Consider the following 19766-nt stretch of genomic DNA (forward strand, 5'->3'; position numbering starts at 1 on the left):
CATCAGCAGGTGTTACATGTCTGTGTCTGTGACGAGCAACAGCAATAGGTCCCGATCACTTCATTTACTTCCACATTTAATGAGAGGTTCAGAAACAGTCAGTGAGTGTGGATGGAGTGAAAGGATGCAAACATATCAGCTGCTTTCTGGATTCATGAGCTGCTTCACGTCTCTTTAACAAGCAGCAGAGGTTTTTGATGTTTGGCTCCATCAGTTCACAGTCGATCAGCCTCACAGTTTCCTTTGACATTGTTTTCATGATCAGAACAATATCCACTGCTCTGCTGTCCTATTATTCTGGATGCAGTCGGTAACTTTCCATGTGAAAGCTGCAGGAGTTTCCTGGTTGCAGATGGATGCAAATCCTGTCCCTGCAGCAAATATTGGGGATTATTATGAGCATACTATTATGTCCATATCAATGTATGCTAATCCACTGTCTGCACACACACATACACACACTCTCTCACAACGTCTGAACAATACAGACATTTATTTGACTTTTTCCACATTTTTTATTCAGAATGCCAGAGAGACACAAAATACTTTAAATAAACAAACAGCTGAATGCTGAAAGCTGTTTCTCACCAACTGCAGACGCCAAGATCCGTCTGACAGACCTGATTTAAATGGCAGTCACATATTTCACATGTTAGCAGTCAGGTGTTCCATTAAAGCAGGAAGTGAACATGGCAAATTAATTTAGCATCAATAGTGTCAGTCAGAGAGAGAAGGAGAGTCTGTCTGTCAGCAAGAAACACTTTTACATCATTTCTCTTCATTTCCATTCAGTCACATGTGAGACTGACTGGGTTTACATCATTTCACTTTCCCTGAAACGTTTGGCCAATCAAATGATTTCCAGTGTGTAAAAGACACAATTATCATATTCTGGATTATTAAATAAGGATTTCACATTCAGAATATCAATAAATACAGATTCAAATAATGAATAAATCATATAAACATATTCTGCCTGTCGAAATGGTTCCTGTGCCTCTGAGCACGACTCAGCACTCAGTATAAATACACAATGCAGGTTGTTGTTCATGTGCAGGTGTTTGTTACACAGCTAACAGGCTACAGAGGAAACACTGCTGCTCTGGCACTGATAACTGTGTGTCTTTATTAGTGTTAACACAGTGCACATGTGTGCAGACACAAATTCATCAAAAGTCTCTGCAGCTCTGAAAGACGACTGACAGGAAAAGATGCCCATGAGGGAAATGTGGATGCAGTTTGAGAGAGTTGGGACGTCCCCACTGACTGGGGGACAAGAGGCCGGTATCAGTGCGACCAGGTGTGCAGGTGGGAGGAGATGTCAGGTGACCAGGACTGATGAGAAAGTCTGAGGACATCTAGTGGAGAGCTCGAGGATGGCAGGTCTGAGGAGTCTGATGTCAGAGTCACCATGGACACTTTTATTGTCACAACTCGCTTGTTTCCTCATGTTCTGGAGCCTTTAGTGGCTCAGCAGTGGAGATAATGTGACACTTTTTAGCCTTTACTGAGCACTTTGGTGGCAAAGAGTGACGTCTGTCTGTGCTGCAGATCAGATCAATAAGGTCTGACTTGACAAGGAAACACAGAGACACAGAAGGACAGTTTATTGGCTTCACCAGCAGCCCTGGTCTTCACTGCTCAGATAACTTCTTGACCTCAACAGGACACACACACACACACACACACACACACACACACACACACACACACACTCACACACACTACTTTGAGAGGAATGCCCTCTCCACCACACTCACAGATAAAAACAACACTCTGTCTGCTGTTTGAGCGACAAAGATGTTCAGCATGAACACAGAGAGCGTCCTCCATCGCTGACATGTTGTTTACAAGAACATCAGACATCTGAATGATAAATGTGAAGGACAGAGACTGAGTGAGGACATACAGAGGAGACAATGAGCAGCTTGTCCAGCATGATTTCTGCCGTCTAAGATGATCAATGAGTGTGATTTCTGATTCTGTTTATTGTTGATGTCTGAAAAATCAACATTGGTAGCATCTCTGAGAGCAAAAAACAACAAACAAATCAGAGAGCAGGTCTCAAAACATTTCTGACTGTAAAAACCATCTGTGGTTATTAAAGTGAGAGCAGAAGGACAAATGAATGACACCTACTTTGTATGTCAGAGGGGAAAAAAGATCAAATTGAGATTTGAGCTTCACAGTCTTGTTATTGAAAAAATAATGAAGGAGTATTTTCTTTGAGCAGTGGAACAGATTGAATATGGAGGCACCGTGAGACATAATAGCTGTTTATAAAAGAGCTGCTGGTGTCAATATTATGTGCTAATTTTTAGAAGCCTTGCTTTAATAAGAATCTTCTGCAAAGTTAAAACAAGTTTGTGGAAACACTGAGTTAATCTGACACATTTGAATGAATCTATCTATCTATCTATCTATCTATCTATCTATCTATCTTCCTTCTGCAGCTCTGTAATGGTTTCATGAGCCTCCAGATTGACCTTTGACCTTCTTATAAACTCCTTGTGGAGCTGAAGCTTCTTCAACAAACAGCTGAAGTGGTGCAGGCGCTCTTCTTTCTCCTGAACAGTCCAGCCTCACTTCATTTCCTCTGAGCTGCTCAGGCTGCTGTGCTGCAGGACTCTTCACACTAACAGCTACAGACACGTCTGCTGTGGCTCTGATTTGGCTGTTAAATGAAGCTGTTTGACTGGATTTAAACAGCCTGGACTTCCTCGAGGAGACCAAGTGAATCAGTGTGTTCGTGTTGAAGTGAAGAGGAGGTTCACCTCTTTGTCCTCTTTGAGCCGCTGCAGAGGTTTGTGGAGATGAAGACACTGAATGTTGTTGTGATGTTTGCACAGATTACAACACAAAGTGCTTCAGCAGAAAATACACAACAACAAAAGGAGCTTCTGAAAGCTTTCAGTGGAGCTTTTCCTGGCTGACGCTGCATGTTTCCACTGTTTTTTTTTTTCTTGCCTCTCTCCTGTCAGAGAGGTTGTGAATAATGCTCAGTGTTTAGCTCTTGAATCAAGCTGTAGTACTCTACACTGAATCAAACTTTAATTAGACTCATACTGAGAGCACAAACAACAACACCCACACTTGCTCTCTCTCTCTCACACACACACACACACACACACACACACACACACACACACACACACACACACACACACACACCTGCATCATGTTGTGTGTGCTGTGCCACACATGTGGACAGGCTCTGCTGTTGTGATGATCAGGGTCGTGCTGGCTGTGTTGTGGGTTTGGCCACAGTGTCAGGAGAGGCTTCAGGAGTGGATGTGATGCTCAGAGAGGTTCAGAGAGACGCAGCAGGCAGGAGGCGGGAGAGAAAACCACAACATCAGGAGCTGTTTTCTTTGCCCAGTAATCACACATGTGATGCATTTATTGATTTTTTCATCATTGCCTTCATCTTTTCTTACAGCTAGAGGAGAAAAACTTTGTCAGGACACACAGGAGATTCAGTTTGTTCTTATTTTCAGACACTTATTGGCCCATATTTTATGTGAATGTGCATCTGTGTGTGTGTGTGTGTGTGTGTGTGTGTGTGTGTGTGTGTGTGCATGAGTGATTTTTCTCACAGCTGTTGTGTGTGTCTGTGTTACTGTAGATACTCCTGACTGTCCATCACCTCCAGTGTGTTTGTGGTGATCTTGTCCTCCATCTTTGAAGCTCAGTTCACCATCGACAACATCACAGAACCCATCTGGTGCTCATTTTCTGCTGTTTTCTCAGCATTACGATGGAACTGATGTTCTTAGTGTGCTGCGATCAGGTCCAGACCACCATGACACTGAACAGGATCAGCAGTATAAAGAACTGGTGGATGATGTTCTGCTGGGTCTTGTTGTTGGAGCAGGAATTAGACAAGAGAAATGCAGGTTTATGTCTTTTTTATTGTAGCTGAGGGAAACAAACTGGATCCTCAATTGGAAATAATTCTGCTGTATAAAAAAAGGGAAAAAGGTAATTTTGAAAAAAAAAATACAATTTGCAACATTTTCAAAGCTGCATGAGGTGTTCATCCAAAACAAATGACAAATAAATGGTTGAAAAAATCCTTTGTTTTTCAGCCATGTTGGTTAATTGTTGTACATGATGTGAATACAGTCAGCAGTGCAGTAATTTGGTAAAAAGCCAGTTTGCCTTTTACTCAAAATTCTAACGCTGGCTGGAGAAAACATCACCTCGATTACTGTGTGAGGCCTTTAAACCACAGAACTGAGCAGAACAACAAACATCAGAGTTGATCTTACTCCATCTTTTGTGATGTCATCAAGCTCAGACGTGTCACTGCAGGTCGTCTCATGTTGCTCTCCAGTAGAAATGATCCTCAGTGTCCTCAGTGTGTCTTTCTCTCCTGTTTGTCCAGTATGTTGCTGCTGAATCTGTGACTGAACATCTTGTTATAGATCAGTGTTGTTGACACTGATTCAGGTTTTGTGTTTCCAGGTATTCTCCTTTATTTGTTCGCTGTTTGGCAAGATTCTGTTTAATGAACCACTGCCAAGGTTACACACCTACACACACACACACACACACACACACACACACACACACACACACACACTGCTACGTTGCCAGATGTTACCCAGCTGGCTGGCAGAAAGATTCCCACCACTGAAGCAGCTGACTGGCATTAACAGCCTGTAGCCACGGCCAAGGACAAGGAGCAGCCTGTCACAGCAGAGAGGACAGGATGGGACCAGTGAGGGAGCAAAGAGCCATAATCTGTCCCAAAGCTCAGATACAAGATCAAAAGATACAAACAGCAAATCTAATGGAGTCACATGTCAGCAGGTTTGTTGGCCTTGTGTCTCTTTTGGTCCACTGATGATTCCTCACTCTGCACTCAGACACATACAGGAACATGTTTATCAAAGCTGATGTTTGTCTGTAGGAACACATTTATCTCTGCATCAGCACATCAAGCAGTGTTCGTTTTCATCCACAAGTGTAGGTCTCAGAGTAGGTCCAGTCGTTCCCTCTTCAGCCTTTCAGGCAGTAATTCTGGCAAATAGACTGATTCAGCGGCTCCACTCTGAATAATTTCATGCTGCATTTCTGTTTGGAAACAAACATCAAGGGAAAAGAGGTAGATAGACAAAGAGCAGCAGATACTCTGGGTGTGATTGGCTGCTGGAAACTGGCCGTAGAAAGAAAAGTGTGATCCACTCAGATAACAGCTCCACAGCCCACTCCACTCATTAACATGGTGACAGCTGTGAAGGGAAATGTGCATGTGGAGATCAATGAGGATTTGATCCAGTTCAACAGTTTCCCTCCTGACGTGATTATTATCATTATTCAATCTCCTTTGAATAATGATCATCATCTTTAGTAAATCAGACATCAGATCACAGCGTGAGATTTCTCACATTATCAACAAGAAAAGAGAAAATAGCAGAAGATTTGACACAACTCGTCATGACAACATTTCTACACACTGAAGAGAAATAAGAGTTTATCCAGATCCCATCAGGATCTGCACTCTGGACTCCTTGAAGCTTCAACTTTCTCTCAAATCAGAGGATCTGGCAGCTGTGAGGATTTGCTGTTTGCTGCACTAAAGCAAAAGACTAACAGCCTCAGCGTTTTTCAGTCCAGAGGCAGATACAACAGCAACATTTCCCTTTTCAGATCCTCATCAGGTTCACCACAGTGTTCGTCACTCAAACTCCGTTCTCTCTCAAACCTTCTGAAAGAAGCTGAACCTTCCTTATCGCCCAGAGCAGACAAGAAAAACAGTAGGAGGAAGAAAAGAGCTGAATGAATGAAAGAGCAACAACAAGAAACAGTCAAACTGAAAATTGATTTGAACAGAAAATGGAGAAAATGCTCGACATGCACAAACAATGTGGTGGAAATGTGGTTTATACTTGATAAAAGAAAACATGAAGAGAAGAGAGGATGGGTGGAGGGAGAAAAATCAAGTGAGATAAAACTGACAGAGAGGAAAAACAAAAGAAAAGAGAACAAGAAGGCAGAAAGGAAAGCAATAAAGAAAGAAGATGAGAGAGAAAGAGTGTGAAATGTTGATTCATGCAAGTCAGAACAGGCAATATTTCCATTTTTCTTCTGTCACGACAATTCATCTGTCACCTTCTGCAGCAAAACCAGTTTTTCACAAGAACTGTTCAAAGTTCAGGTGCAGTTAACCTTTTTCAGCTCCTTTAAATTCAAATAATGTGCACACAGAATAAAACCTGCTGCCAGTTTCCCTGTCAGCTCGATATAGTGATTATCAGTGAGCCCAGAAATGGACCTGAGCATCTCTGCAGCAAAGAAAAGGTCCCCTGAGTGTCTAAATTAGTCAAATGTGTGTTTGATTTGACTCGGGGGTCCAGGTTTCCTCTGGGGAAACTTTGATATTTGTCACTTTACTGTGAGCTTTAATGTGTGTGTCTGCAGGAAGTGATGAGGCCACATCTTAAATCCCAAATATCAATATGAGATTAGAATAATCCTGACTCTGCTTAATACAGGCTTGTACAAACAGCATCTTTTCTCTATTATTTAGTATTAATTAGGAATAAATTCATTGTCAGTGCACACATTAGTGTTTCATTAAGTGAAGTCAGTCTTGTGCAAACTCTTCATTCAGGCTCTGTTTCATCTCTCTAATGCTGCCACTCCAGGGCTCTGTTGGATTACATGTATTTACAGCTGCTCACTGAGCTTTTACACTTCAATTCCACCAAGATCAGCAGGGCCTCTGGACTTGATCACAAATCCAATATTTACACACACCGACTGGGAAACTTCCTGCATATTCATACAGTCGTATGGTAGCAGTGGTTCACACAGAAACTCCAGTGTGGATGTTCCTGAGAGGAGAGAGTGTGGATTATGTGTCAGGTTATTGTCCTTTTGCTTCAGGTCTGTCCTGATGCTGAACGTTAGCAGAGTCATCTGAATGTGCTGAAAGCAAGTGTCTCACAGGCTCTCTGGCTGCAATGCCTTTCAGGATTTCCCATGTGTTCAGGTTCGGCTGTGGAGCACCAGTTCTCAGATCAGTTCATCGGCTTCTATCAGACTTTAGTATCGACTCCACGGCTCTGCTTCTTGATCTTAAAGCACTAAACGCTCTCACTCCACAACACCTCTCAGACTTGCTCAGGGCTTATGAGCCAAACGGGTCTCTCAGGCCATCACACACGGGCCTGTTTCAAGGATTCAATGAAGTCTGAGGAAGCTTCTTTTCCGTTTAATGCTCCAGTCTGTGCAGTTTGCCACATGACCTCCGAAGTGCTCCAGTGTGGAGCTCATTTAATAGAAAGCTTAAAATGCTTCTTCTGTGTGTTTTTATGTTTGTGTGCTTTGAGAAATATGATATATTTGTGTGTTTGTGTGGACGAGTTGAGGATTGATGAATCCTGAATGCCAGCGAAGTTTAATCATTTCCTCTTCCTCCTCTTCCCTCATGTAAAGGGGGCTCTTGTCTCGACAGTCATGTTGAGCATCATCATCATCATCATCACCACAGTGATGATGCACAGCAGACAGATGATGGCCGCCACTGGACTTGTTCATGCATCGAGACGTTATTTCCACCTCTCTGCTGTGTGCTCCACAGCGCTGCTGCCCACCTGTGTGCTTCACTGGATGTAGCTCACTTCCTGTCTTGTGAGCTGTGTGTATCAAATGAACACTGATCAGGCTGCTGATGTGAACCACAGGCTGCACATTCAATAATTACACGTTTTCCATAAAGGCTGCAGAGTCAAAGTTGATCAGAGTATATTACAGAAGATGTTTGACAGTTTGGTTTTAATGAGTCCCATCTCACCCTCTTCCAGGTCAGTAGGAGAGTCCTTTCACCTTAACTGTCTTGATGATCTCATAGCTGCCAGTAACAGCCTCCATGATTGAATAGAAAATCAGTTTCTTCATGGTTCAGTCATCACAGCAGACGTTCTTCTGTCAAAGCAGGAAAAGCACAGGTGTCACTAGTTTAGTTGATGATGGCTCAGTTCTACTGAGTGTCAGTCAGCACTACAGCAGGGCCCAGGACCTGACTCACCTGGATGAGATGCACTCGTTAGTGATGTCATTAATCACAGCTGTGCTTTTCCTGCTGCGATGGTAAAAAGAGCTGCAAGGGTCCATTTCATCACTCTGTGAGTCGAGTTCACTTTGAACCTTTGACTGACATCTTTCTGTTGATTCTTTGTTGTTTGGATTAGCTTGTTAGCTTCCTCAGCTCCCCTTCCAGCAGAAGCCAGCAGATACCTGTGTTAGCCTTGTTACCACCTGAGTGTTGGCCTTGTGTTGGAGCTGACAGGTGAGGCTTTGTGTTATCAGACTGCAGTAGATACTGGATGGTCATTATTTTATACAGAAACCCTCAGGCTGAAACACTGGAGAGATATGTGGGGTTATTCAGAGCCAGTGGCAAAAAGTCAGGCCAGTTTTATTTCCATCAGCTGATATTACGCATCACAATTTGCCTGCAGGGGGCATTAAAATCTGTGCAGCATCAGACACCCTGTATCCATAGACCCTTGATTCAGAGAAAGAAACAGTTGTCAAAAAAGCTGCAGGGAGTGGACAGAGTGAGAGAGTGCAAAGACAACAGTGAACAGAGGGACACAGAGACAGACAGAGACAAGAAGAGTCACTGAGTGAACAGCTTGAATTGTTGTTATTTTGGGGTTTGGTACTGAAGGGAGTCATGTGGTCTGTGCTGTCAGTGATTTCTGTCAGTGAATGTTCCTGAAGGCCTGTTTTCACATTTTGACTGGTCAGATCAAAAAACTCAGGTGTCACTAATGACACTAACGACAGTCCTGCTCCACTGACATGCAGCCATCGTTAATGTTATTAATTCCACCTGCTGTCTTCCTGTCCCGTTTCAGAGGTTCCTGCAGAGGCAGCTGAGACATGCAGCTCTGTTTAGCAGAAAATTTTGGACCCGTTTACACACAGCCTTCACTTTCAAACATGGCTTCATTGGCTGAGCCTCTCATCCCGTCAGCTCAGCTCACTGCAGTCTGCATGCTGATGCTCAGCCATGACGAGCTGATTCAGCCTGACAGGGTTTCCCCTGTACAGTGGCAGCAGTAACACCAGACCTCAATCACCTCTCTTCACTGCCTCACATGACTGTACAGCTGGACTATATAACAGCATGCTGACTGTCATGTCTCACAGACAATCCAGCAGCAAAGACACAGTCCAGGATTTTAACTCAGAAAACTGATACGACCAAAGTTTGAAGTTCACTCTGATAAAATGTGTTCCACCATGTTTTGTCAGGACAGCAGCAACTGACAACAAAGGACCACAAACAAGCACTGTATTTACAGTACACACACACACACACACACACACACACACACACACACACACACACACACACACCAATCCTGATCCAACTTCTGCTGTTGTTCCTGTAACATCTGTGACTGTGCCAACAACAGCAGCCTCCTCCACATTTCAGCACTTGATGTTCCACTGAGACACCAGATGGACACAGTTTGATTTGTCACAGAGGTGTTCAGAGGAGACAATTTCATGCTTTAGCTGACTGTGTGTGTGTGAGAGAGAGAGAGAGTGTGTGTGTGTCACTATTGTTCTCATACCGTAAAGTGGCTAAATTTGTGCTGCAGCAAAATAAGAAAACTAAAAGCTTGAAATTGTTTCATGTCCAAATCTTTCCAAGTCTCTGACGGGGTTTGATCGTCGTCTCTCCTCTTTCACGATCTTATAACGTGTTTGAGTCGACTTCCATCACAGCAGTGTTCCAGTAATTGTTCTTCAGAGTTGCACAGAGGCTGAACTGGACTGCATGTGTTTGTCAGAGCGAGGTGAAGAGGCCTTCTGAGGAGTGTTTGTCTGCTGGCTGCTGCTAGAAATGACTGTCAAGTGTTTTTGTTCCTGTCAGTCGATAATCAATAAGATAACATTCACTCAAACCTCCAAATGGAACTTTTTCAAGGACGCACATTCAAGAGGACCAGAGCTTCAGCTTGTTCAGTTCAGAGAGGTTTGAAGAGTCAGACTCAGATTGTTGAGTCTCTTCTTCTTCTGTTCTCACTGTTTGTCATCATGGTGCTGCTCAAGGGCGGCACAGTGGTGCAGCAGGTAGTGTGCGTGCCTCACAGCAAGACAGTCGCCGGTTCGATCCCCGGGTCGGGCAGGGCCTTTCTGTGTGAAGTTTGCATGTTCTTCCCGTGCATGCGTGGGTTCTCTCCGGGCACTCCTCCCACAGACCAAAAACATGCTCATTAGGTTAATCAGGTGTGAGTGTGAGCGTGAATGGTTGTTGTTTGTCCTCTTGGTAAACCAGAGGGATGATGTGTGTCCCCTCAGGGTCCAGTCCTTGGTCCTGTCCTCTCATATCGTTCCATGTTCTCTGTAACTGCTCCAAAGTTGGACAGCTGTCCTCCCTCTCAGCCTGTCTTCTGACCTCCGTCTTCTGTCCTTGAAACCAGGACAAACCTTCACGTCTCCTTCAGTTGTGTCTTTGTCGTTGTCTTGCTGTCTTCTTTGACTGATTACAGAGCTTTAAATAGGATCCATCACAGCAGTTTGTTCCTTTTTTACTGAAAACATTCAGAAGTGTCATTATTACATTTATTTAATGCCTCCAGGTGTGAAGATCATCGTGTGAAAGATCATTTGATCATTTTTCCTCATCTGGAATTCACATCATTCATCATGTCTTGACATTTTCTTTTATTTCAGTTTTTCCTAAAGGCTGTGTGGAGATAGGATTTTATGATTTGGCTCCTTGTTTTCATTGATGCATTTCTGGAAAACAGTATTTTGTCACCTTTATGTCGACCTCCTCCACCTCCACTAATTTATTCTTTTCTTCCACCACCTGCTCCTTTGTTCACTCTTCCTCTGCCCTCACTGAACAGTTTGACTGACGTTTCATTCAATTAAGAAATTAAAAAGTTCATCCTCTTTAATTTTCAGTTCATTCATTTTCTGTTGTGACTTTCATTTGCAGTCGTCAGAATCACACGTTCATTTCATCTTTTTCCTGTGATATCGAAGAAACGATGGAAGAGCTGAGTTTAGTCTTTAGCTTTGCTGATTCAACAACAAAAACATCAAAATGATCCTGTTACATGAACTCTGATGAATCACCATTGATGATGTTTGTTCCTCTCTGCTGCTGCAGCTGTGTCTTATTGTGTCCTCGTGCAGGTCTGAGATCAGTTCATCAGAGCTGAATGGAAACTCATCATTTGTCAGTGAGTGGTGTTCAGAACAAGATGCTGTCATCTGTTTCAATAGTACAATAACTGATAATAGCTTCAGTTCCACAAGCTAGAAAACACCCAATCCATTGACTGTAGAGCTGAGAGGACAGAGGAGGACAAAGAGAGGAGGAGGAGGAGGAGGAGGAGGAGGAGGAGGAGGAGACGCTCTGTCAGTCTGGGTTTTGTCTTCTATTGACTGTGTTTGAACTGGATTCAGCTCAGACTGAACTGGTCGTGTTATAAATCACTTGAGAGTCGACCTCAGTGTTTGAAGGAGGACGTGTGGGGAAGGACAGGACAGAGTTTGACTGGTTGGACATTTGCTTGATTGTTCATTTCAGGACATGTTGGACAAAAGAGTGAGTTCAGAGGAGCAGTGAGTTAGATCACCTGGATGGACAACAGGACATCACAGATATATGAACACACTGCTGGGTTTGCAGCAGGAAGACAGACATGCTGAGACAGAGACATCAGGACATCAGACATCAAATGTTCTCAGTTTGTAAAGACGTATTTTCATGATGTCATTCAAACTTCAGTTAGTTATTTAGTTGAAGTTACTGCAAGGACTTAGTAAGTCAAAGAGCTTTTTTCAGGTGAATTATCAAGCTGGTCCAAAGAGTTACTGAGTCGTCCAATCCTGATAATTGGAGTAAAAAGAAGAACTGCCTTCACTTTCACAGTTTTTGTGCAGACGACCACCTCCTGTACTGTAAAGGAAACCTCATCATTCACTGACTGAACACTCAACTAATCATGCTCACTCACTGATTTGAAGTTTCTCCTCTTCATCGCTCTCTCTCAGCTCTTACTCGCCGTCCTCACAAGTTTCAAGAGATTTTCTTTGTCAGCGCTGAGTCACCAGTGAGATTTTTAAAATCTGCTTTTTTCTCTGTGTCCTCCCACTCTCTCTTCCTCTCTTTAGTCTCTTTGTCACTGACTTTCATTTTCTGTGGGAAGTACTCGGCTCCTCTCTCGAGGAAGTAATCTTCTCCATTTTCCACCTCCACAATTCACTCTTGTTCTTCTTCATGGACTTTATTGGGAATAGAGCTGCTCTGTTTTCAGCAGCTGGATTGGCTGGACTGAAGTAAACTGACCACCTTTGTCCTTTCATCCACATTCAATACGACTCTCAGACTTTTGATCAGACTCATGTGTTATGACCTTCTAGCTATTTGTAAAAGGCGACTCCACAGTCCTCATTCACACTCACAGTCCTTATTTTGAATGTTACAGGAAACCTCTCTGAGGTCTGGATCATTATTAGTCAGTGTTGGACAAGGACACCTGCTGGACCAGAGACAGCCATTTAAGTTTGAAACAAACACATTTTTCCTGCCAGTTCACGCAGTTTGCTTCAGTTTAGCTTTGCCAAATAAACAGTGAACAACAGCTGAGACTGTAATGTCATGTTTACCGACAGGCCGCAGGAAAGCTTGATGTATCAAACCTGGCCAGCAGCCTGTGATGCAGCACACAGAGGATAAACTGCTCTGCTGATCAGCTCTGTTGGTTTGTGGCAGTCAGTGACATTAATGACAATGATGTGAAGCAGTTAGTTCAGTTCAGTGTGAGAACAATTAGCCTGTAGTTAGCATGAATCAAATCTGTGTTTGCTGCTGCTATAAGACACAGATGATCACCAGCGCCTCCTTTAGCTCCTTCTCTGCTTCCTTAATGTGCTGAGAACGAGTCTTAAACTGCTGCTCTTAACACTGTAACACCTTTACAATAATGTGCTGCTCACACCACCCCTTCTCCACCTCTGCTATTGTACTGAATGTACGATTAAGATGCAGCAGATTTATAGTTTGTTTCTGAGTCAAATCTGTGCTTCTGTTCTGGTCTTTTGCAGCTTCTTCTTCCAGCCTCCTTGTATGTGGGACTGTGATTAGTTTAATCAGCAGCAGCTCATTTGTGTCATTTCAACCTGCAGTCTGCAGTGTCAGCTTTATTGTTCATTGTTAATGTGTCGCTAACAGAAGACAAAGATTAGAACAAAGCCTGCAGACAAAGTCCTCATTTCACAATGAAACGATCAATTATCTGCTCATCTTTCTTTCTTTCTTCATGTTTGCAGTGAAGCACGTGGATGCTACTGGAGCTACTGATGTTTCCACAGTTATATCTCTGCCACAAGTAGCCCACTGATGCTCTGACACATTTCTATGATTGCAGTCCTGCAGAATGTTTTCTGTCAGCCTGAAAATGACTTTAGTTTGTAATGATTTCATGATGGAACTGCTGATATCATGGAAGAAAATACTCACTTCTGATTGGCTGGCAGGTGTGTGTCAAAATGATGTGTCAGCACATTTCAAGCATCGTCATGAAAAATGTCAGAACACAAGTTCAATAAAACTGCTGGTTCCCATATATTTCTGTATCTTCATCATAATATATATATTGCAGAGTTGCTGCTTGGTTTTGGTCGAGGTGATGGCAGCGTTTGACAGAATGAAATAAAGTGTGAAAGTTACACACCAAAAACACATTTCGACATGGTCGGCGGTGTCGAGCGGATTTGGTCTGACAGGAGATGTGGAAGCGAACGAGCTAACAAGTCTGCAGAGACTCAAGCAGACGATCCTCAGGAGAACAGCTGAGGTCTCTGCTTTCCTGTTCAGCCAGTTCAGGAAATATGGCCGATCCAAACATCCACACACGACATCCAGGTTTAATCAAGGATCACATGCATGTTGTCTGCAAACACACAGACTGAACACACTCACTGACACTCAGCAGAGAAACTCAGTGTCAGAGATTTCTTGTATTCTTTACCTTCAGCTTTCCAAAGGCAGCATCATTGAAGGCCAGTGGACTGGATTCAGTCCATCGTGAAGACATTTCTTCTGTTGTGTGAAGACAAAGCTCCTCTTAACTCAGGACATCTGTCCTCCAACTTTTTATTATTTTTTGTCCATTATTATTCAACCTTATAGGTTCATGATAGAGAGTTATTTCACTTTTTAACTGAAGTGAGAAGAACGTTCTGCTGAACAAGTCGACAGTACAGTGACATTGATTTTGTCTTTTCAATCAATGACACATTTGTTTTTCATGTAACTTCATTTATTCCTGATTGCAGCTGTGAATTGATGATCCACCACCTCAGCGGATGTTTTTTCTTCATCTGTTGTTCTGGTTCAAGATGGCTGAACAGTGACACCAGCAGTCCCAACAACATCCCATTGTTGTCTTTTAGCTGGCTGTCCATCATCTTCCTTCCTCCTCTCACTCATCTATGAATAGACACTGCAGCTGGCGGCTCTCTGCTCACAGCAAAGGAACTACAGTAATGAGAGGCAGTGAAGTGGAAAGAGAATCTCCTTAATTCCTGCTTTTCTATTAACTCTTCATTAATTTTCCTTTTGTCTTGCTTCTTTTCTCCCCGTCTGAGTGTTTAAGACGACTTCTGTTTGTAATGAGACCAACACACTTTAAACTGGATCTGAACCAGAAAGTGATGCTCTGCTCTTCAGACATTTGGCTCTCTGTCAGAGGCAAACTGTTATCAAACCAAAGTCTTTAGGGGATCTCTCTGACGTTTGCATGCCAGCTGAGAGCTGCAGCGTTGCAGCAGAGAGCTCCGGTATAATCAGAGAAAAACAGTCATAAATCAAGGCTCTCTGCAGAGCCACAGGTAATCAGCTGGGGTCTGCTGTGATGGAAACCACTGGGATGGAGTCACTAGAAATAGACAGAGGAGCTCTTTATTCAGGACAGAGACCAACAGCAGAGGAAACTAGAGCTCCAAGAGTCATTAGCATCAGAGTACAAGTACCACAGAGTATCTGCAGCTTTACTGTAAATGATCCACTTCTGGAGGTCACAGCTCAGAGTGCAGAGAGTGCTGTGTAATGTGGTGTCACATTTAGAAGTTCGATCAATGCAGATCTGTTCTCAGCTGCATCCTGATACTTGATGGATGTAAAGTCAAGCAGTGAACTTTCACTTTCAGACTTGTTCCATCTTACAGTAACTGGTCAGAGTCGGGCTGCTGTGAAGGAACCAACAACTGGTCAGTGAAAAGTTATCTGACAGCTATATTTGTGCATTTTGGTCGATATTCATGGAGCTCAAAGGATGAATCAGAGTGACTAATGTACTCATTTGGCTTTGTTCACACGTGCAGCATGAACTGTGCGTGAGAACATTATGGTCTGGTGCAGCTCCTCTCTGGCAGGTGAAAAGAAGCAGCTGGAACAGATCATGTGGACTGAAGAAGAAATAGATTTGTCTCCAGTATCCCAGAGCCAACAGTGGAGTTTAGCTGTGAGCAGACTGCAGTGCAGAGAACTGGACATTACAAAGTAAACAGAGAAAACAGAAAAAGTGAACAAACTTTGTTTAGAAAGCAAACAGGAAGAAGTGGAGCAGAAATATGTGGGAACACAGATCACTGCTGATACACTGAGCAACAGTGTCTCCATCAATTTGAAGTGATACTGAAGAAAAGGTTTTCTCTGACACTGATAGTTGTTCATTGATGCAGTGAGGACAGCAGTCTTCTCTGCAGAGCTCTGTCTCCACAGTGAACCAAGCTCTGTGCTCTGCTGCTGCTCTGTCTCTGTCCATGGTGCTGACTGGGAGGACGGATCAGCTCACTGGTCTCCAGTTTGATGCTGCTGTTTAAAGAGGATCTGAACACCCCCTGAAAATCTTGTCTTTGCTGACCTCTGTGGGGCTTTTTTCCTGTCTTTATTCAAGAGTGAGGTCTTTCATTTTGAGAGTGTGACTTATTGATTTCAGGTTCAGATTTTGTCAAACCCTGCCCTCACTATCACTTCTCTCCTGCTTCTGCTTAAACTGTATGATTGCACTCAGTTGCTTGTACAGAATTCTTGCACTTCAGCTTCAGCCTGTTTCTGTGCACAAATCTAAGCAGAAGGAAGGGCTCTTTGAGTGTGAGGGCAGCGTTTTACAAAATCTGAATGTTAAATCAATAAGCCATGCTCTCAAATTGAAAGACCTTGCTCTTGAATAAAGATATGAAAAATGTCCCGCAGACCTCCTTACAGAAGATTGATGGAAGCTCTTTGTCCAGAAGCCCCTGGCAGCCCCTCCAGGACGCCTGTGAGGAGTTGTAGTGAGATGAAATGGAGCAGAGCGGAGGGAGAGTTTTGTTCATGGTTGTTCATCAAGAGTCTCCAGGGAAGAAGAATCACAGCGGAGAGTTTCTGGTGGGAGATGATGTCATCTCTCCTCCTCACAGTGCAGCAGCACGTTCACCAACGTTAGCTGGAGGCTTTCACACTGACACCCAAAGCTTTGCTGGAGGACAGAAACACTGTGGGCTGGAAATGAATTATGAATCAAGACACTTAGAGGTCAGCGGCTTTGAACTCAGGCCTCCGTATGATAATACATGAGTGGACGGCACGCTGTAAAATGAATCAGGATTTTCTGTCTAATGAGGGAATGAAGTGAGGAGGACGTGTTTTCACCTTCAGTGGTTCTGTCTGTGATTGCAGAACTGTAAAAGCTGCAGAAATAAACTGCTGCATTTGCCTCCTTTCTTGCATCACGTGATGTTAATGTCTCCTTCCAACACTGGTAAGATTTTAGTATTTTGCAAATAAATTAATGACACGAGCTAATGTGAAATAATTTTCGACCATCTGCCCACAAACAGTGACTCATTCCAAACAGTCGTCTGCTGGAAGCTTTGCATATTCATGCAGTTTGTTGCATGGAGCCATCATTCAAACAGATCCTGCTTTCTTTCTGCCCGCTTTTCAGTCTGAATCTAAATGATGTGTGATGAGTTCACAGTGTGTATGTAATTCACACAGTGGGCTGTGAGATGGTCTGTGATTACAGTGTGTTAACTGATGTGACTCACACTGAAGACTGGCATCATGATTCTGTTACTCGACTTTGAAGAACCGGGAAAATGTAAAGATAACTATTAACCACACACACACACACACACACACACACACACACACACACACACACACACACACACAGATCATGTGGTCATGAATCATGTATGACAGCATGCAGTGTGTCTGCAGAAATCATTTACATTCATCCACCTGACTGATGACTCCAACGTGAAACCGACTTCTCTCTGAGAACCAACGGACTCACTTCACTGACTGTGACAGTAAACTATATTTTTCATCAGATTGTTTTGGTGGGACTCAATCTAACCTTTGCTTTGTTTCTCTTGTTGCTGGCATATTAGAATGAAAACAGTTTTCTTCTCCTCTGTGCCTGAAATACAAATGAACAGTGTGAAGCAGGTGAGGAATGTAAATAAACCCTCCAAACGCAGTCACCTGTGCCATAAGGTCTCGTTTGTGGAAGCTAAACACAGATGGAAACTAAAAGGAAACAAAACTGACAACACAAATGCAAAAAATACAAATATAACAGAAAATGTGGTTCCAAGCAGCTTGTTCCTTCTGTGTGAGGGCAAAGATCCAAAAACAAGTCAAGTCCACTTCATGTTGTGACATTACAGAAAACACCTGGTGGACAAACTTTCTTATTAGTAGAATTAAATCATCAGTTTGTCTCCCTGAGGATCAGCTGCTTTCATATTAACATGTGAGGATATTTCTGACCGTGATCATGACTGAAGCTTTAATGTCGCCACATTTGGATCAAATCTGACCATCAGGTCTTAGTAGAAGTATATTTCTGTAACATGAGTTTGGTCTTCTGCAGATGCTCTCACTGCAGCTGGAGTTCAATAGAAAAACTAAAGCTCCAGCTTGTGTGGCTCCGTGAGAACTGGGATAAATCTGCTGTGAGGATTTCTTTGGGGTAAAACGCCACACGTGTCTGCACACAGATAACTGGATCTCTGCAGAGACCAACTAGACTCTTGTAGTATCTGCTCATCTTTTTGGGCATCCCCTCCCCTGAGCTTGGAGATTTTTGTTGCTCGTAAATACCTTTAACCTAAAGATGGAGAGGCCATGATTATATTAGGCCCTCACCTGTTGTGCGACATATGTTCTGTCACGACCATATTAGGTCTTTTTAACTTTCTGTATTTAGTTGTGTCAACACAACTCCCCTATATAATGCATGTTCGAGATGCTGTATGTGTGTGTTGCTTCTATTGGCTGAAACCACCCAGACATCGCATGCTGTCTGTGATGCTGTACTTGCTTCAATAAACTTTTTTGAACAAGACAGTATCGGCGGAGAACTTCTTCATCGTCTTCACTTCATTGCTGCGTCTTCGATATACAACACTCTCTTCACTTTGAGCTCTAACAGATATTGGTCCATACGGGACCAAACAGCTCCTACAGAAACACTAGAAGGACCTTTTTGTGTTTTAATTACATGTCAGAGTAGAAACTGTGGTATTAATATTATCCACACACAGAGGACTGCCACTCTCACACACTCTCCTCTGTGGATGAGCGTCGGTAGGGGTCGCTATTGTCCGTGTGAAAGCAGCAGATGGAGCAGCGACAGAGTCTCCAGCTCTTGTGTTGAGCAGCATCGTTCAGACTGGGATTTCTTCCTCCGCTCGGCTTCGTTTACAGCGCTTTCTCTTCTGGAAATTAACCGCTGGAGACGGAGCTTCGTCGGGAAGAGCGCGGAGCTTTTGCACCTGGTTAAAGGACACCATGCTTTCCTTCTGGATACACACCGTGTGGATCCCCGGCGTCGCTTTCCTCTTTGGATTTCAAGGCAAGGGATCGTTTCATTCTTTTCATTTCATGTCCTGACGTTTTCCACTAGGAAACACCGGAGTTGAGAGGGAATTGACAGCTACCGTGGATGTTTATTGTGCTTCTGTCCGTCTGCTGCTGACTCGAGTTCTGAAGGTATGTGAAGTGACTTCCCTTCCTGAAAACAGCTGACATGACAGAGAGAGCTCCTCATAGAGGAGCCTGACACTTTACAGTCGAGCTCTGTTAGCTCTCAATCAAGTTAGTGATGAGTGGAGCTGAGCTGATCTGACATCAGTCTTCATGTCCAGCAGCAGTGTGTGACAGAGAAGAGAGCAGCCTCAGAGGCTGATGGTCCAGCTGCCAGCTTCAGTAGAGTCTCCTCTCAGCAGAGGAGCAGAGGAGAGCACCAACATGTGGAGGCTGTTCCACTGTCAGCTCCACTCACACACTCCGTTCATTCCTCTCTGATGTGTGTGTGTGTGCAGTTCAGAGGCTGGTGTGACAGAACAAAAGTCAGTCAGCTTGTGTAAATTGTCAGATTAGTTCATTTCTGTCTCAGTTTTGGTTCTCAGCCTGCTTGAAATACCTTCATGTCTTCACACACATCTCTTCTCTTTGACTCATGATGTCTGCAGCGTAGATTGGATCAGTCAGTCTTCCTCTGGTGCTGCTCTTGTGCTGGCAAAGACTCTTATTAGTGTGGAGTGTGTGTGAGGTGGATGAGACAGAGTGTGTGTGATACACTTGAGTGAAGGGAGGAGGAGGGAACAGTGTGTGGTGTGAAACAGGAGGAAGAGGCAACAGGATGAAGAGGAGAAAGGGTGGATGGAGGATGAGGAAGATTTAGTTTTCTCGTCTTCTCTCTCGTCTGCTTTTGTCATTA

Source organism: Chaetodon auriga, chromosome 7, assembly GCF_051107435.1.
Source record: "Chaetodon auriga isolate fChaAug3 chromosome 7, fChaAug3.hap1, whole genome shotgun sequence".
NCBI classification, from domain to species: domain Eukaryota; kingdom Metazoa; phylum Chordata; class Actinopteri; order Chaetodontiformes; family Chaetodontidae; genus Chaetodon; species Chaetodon auriga.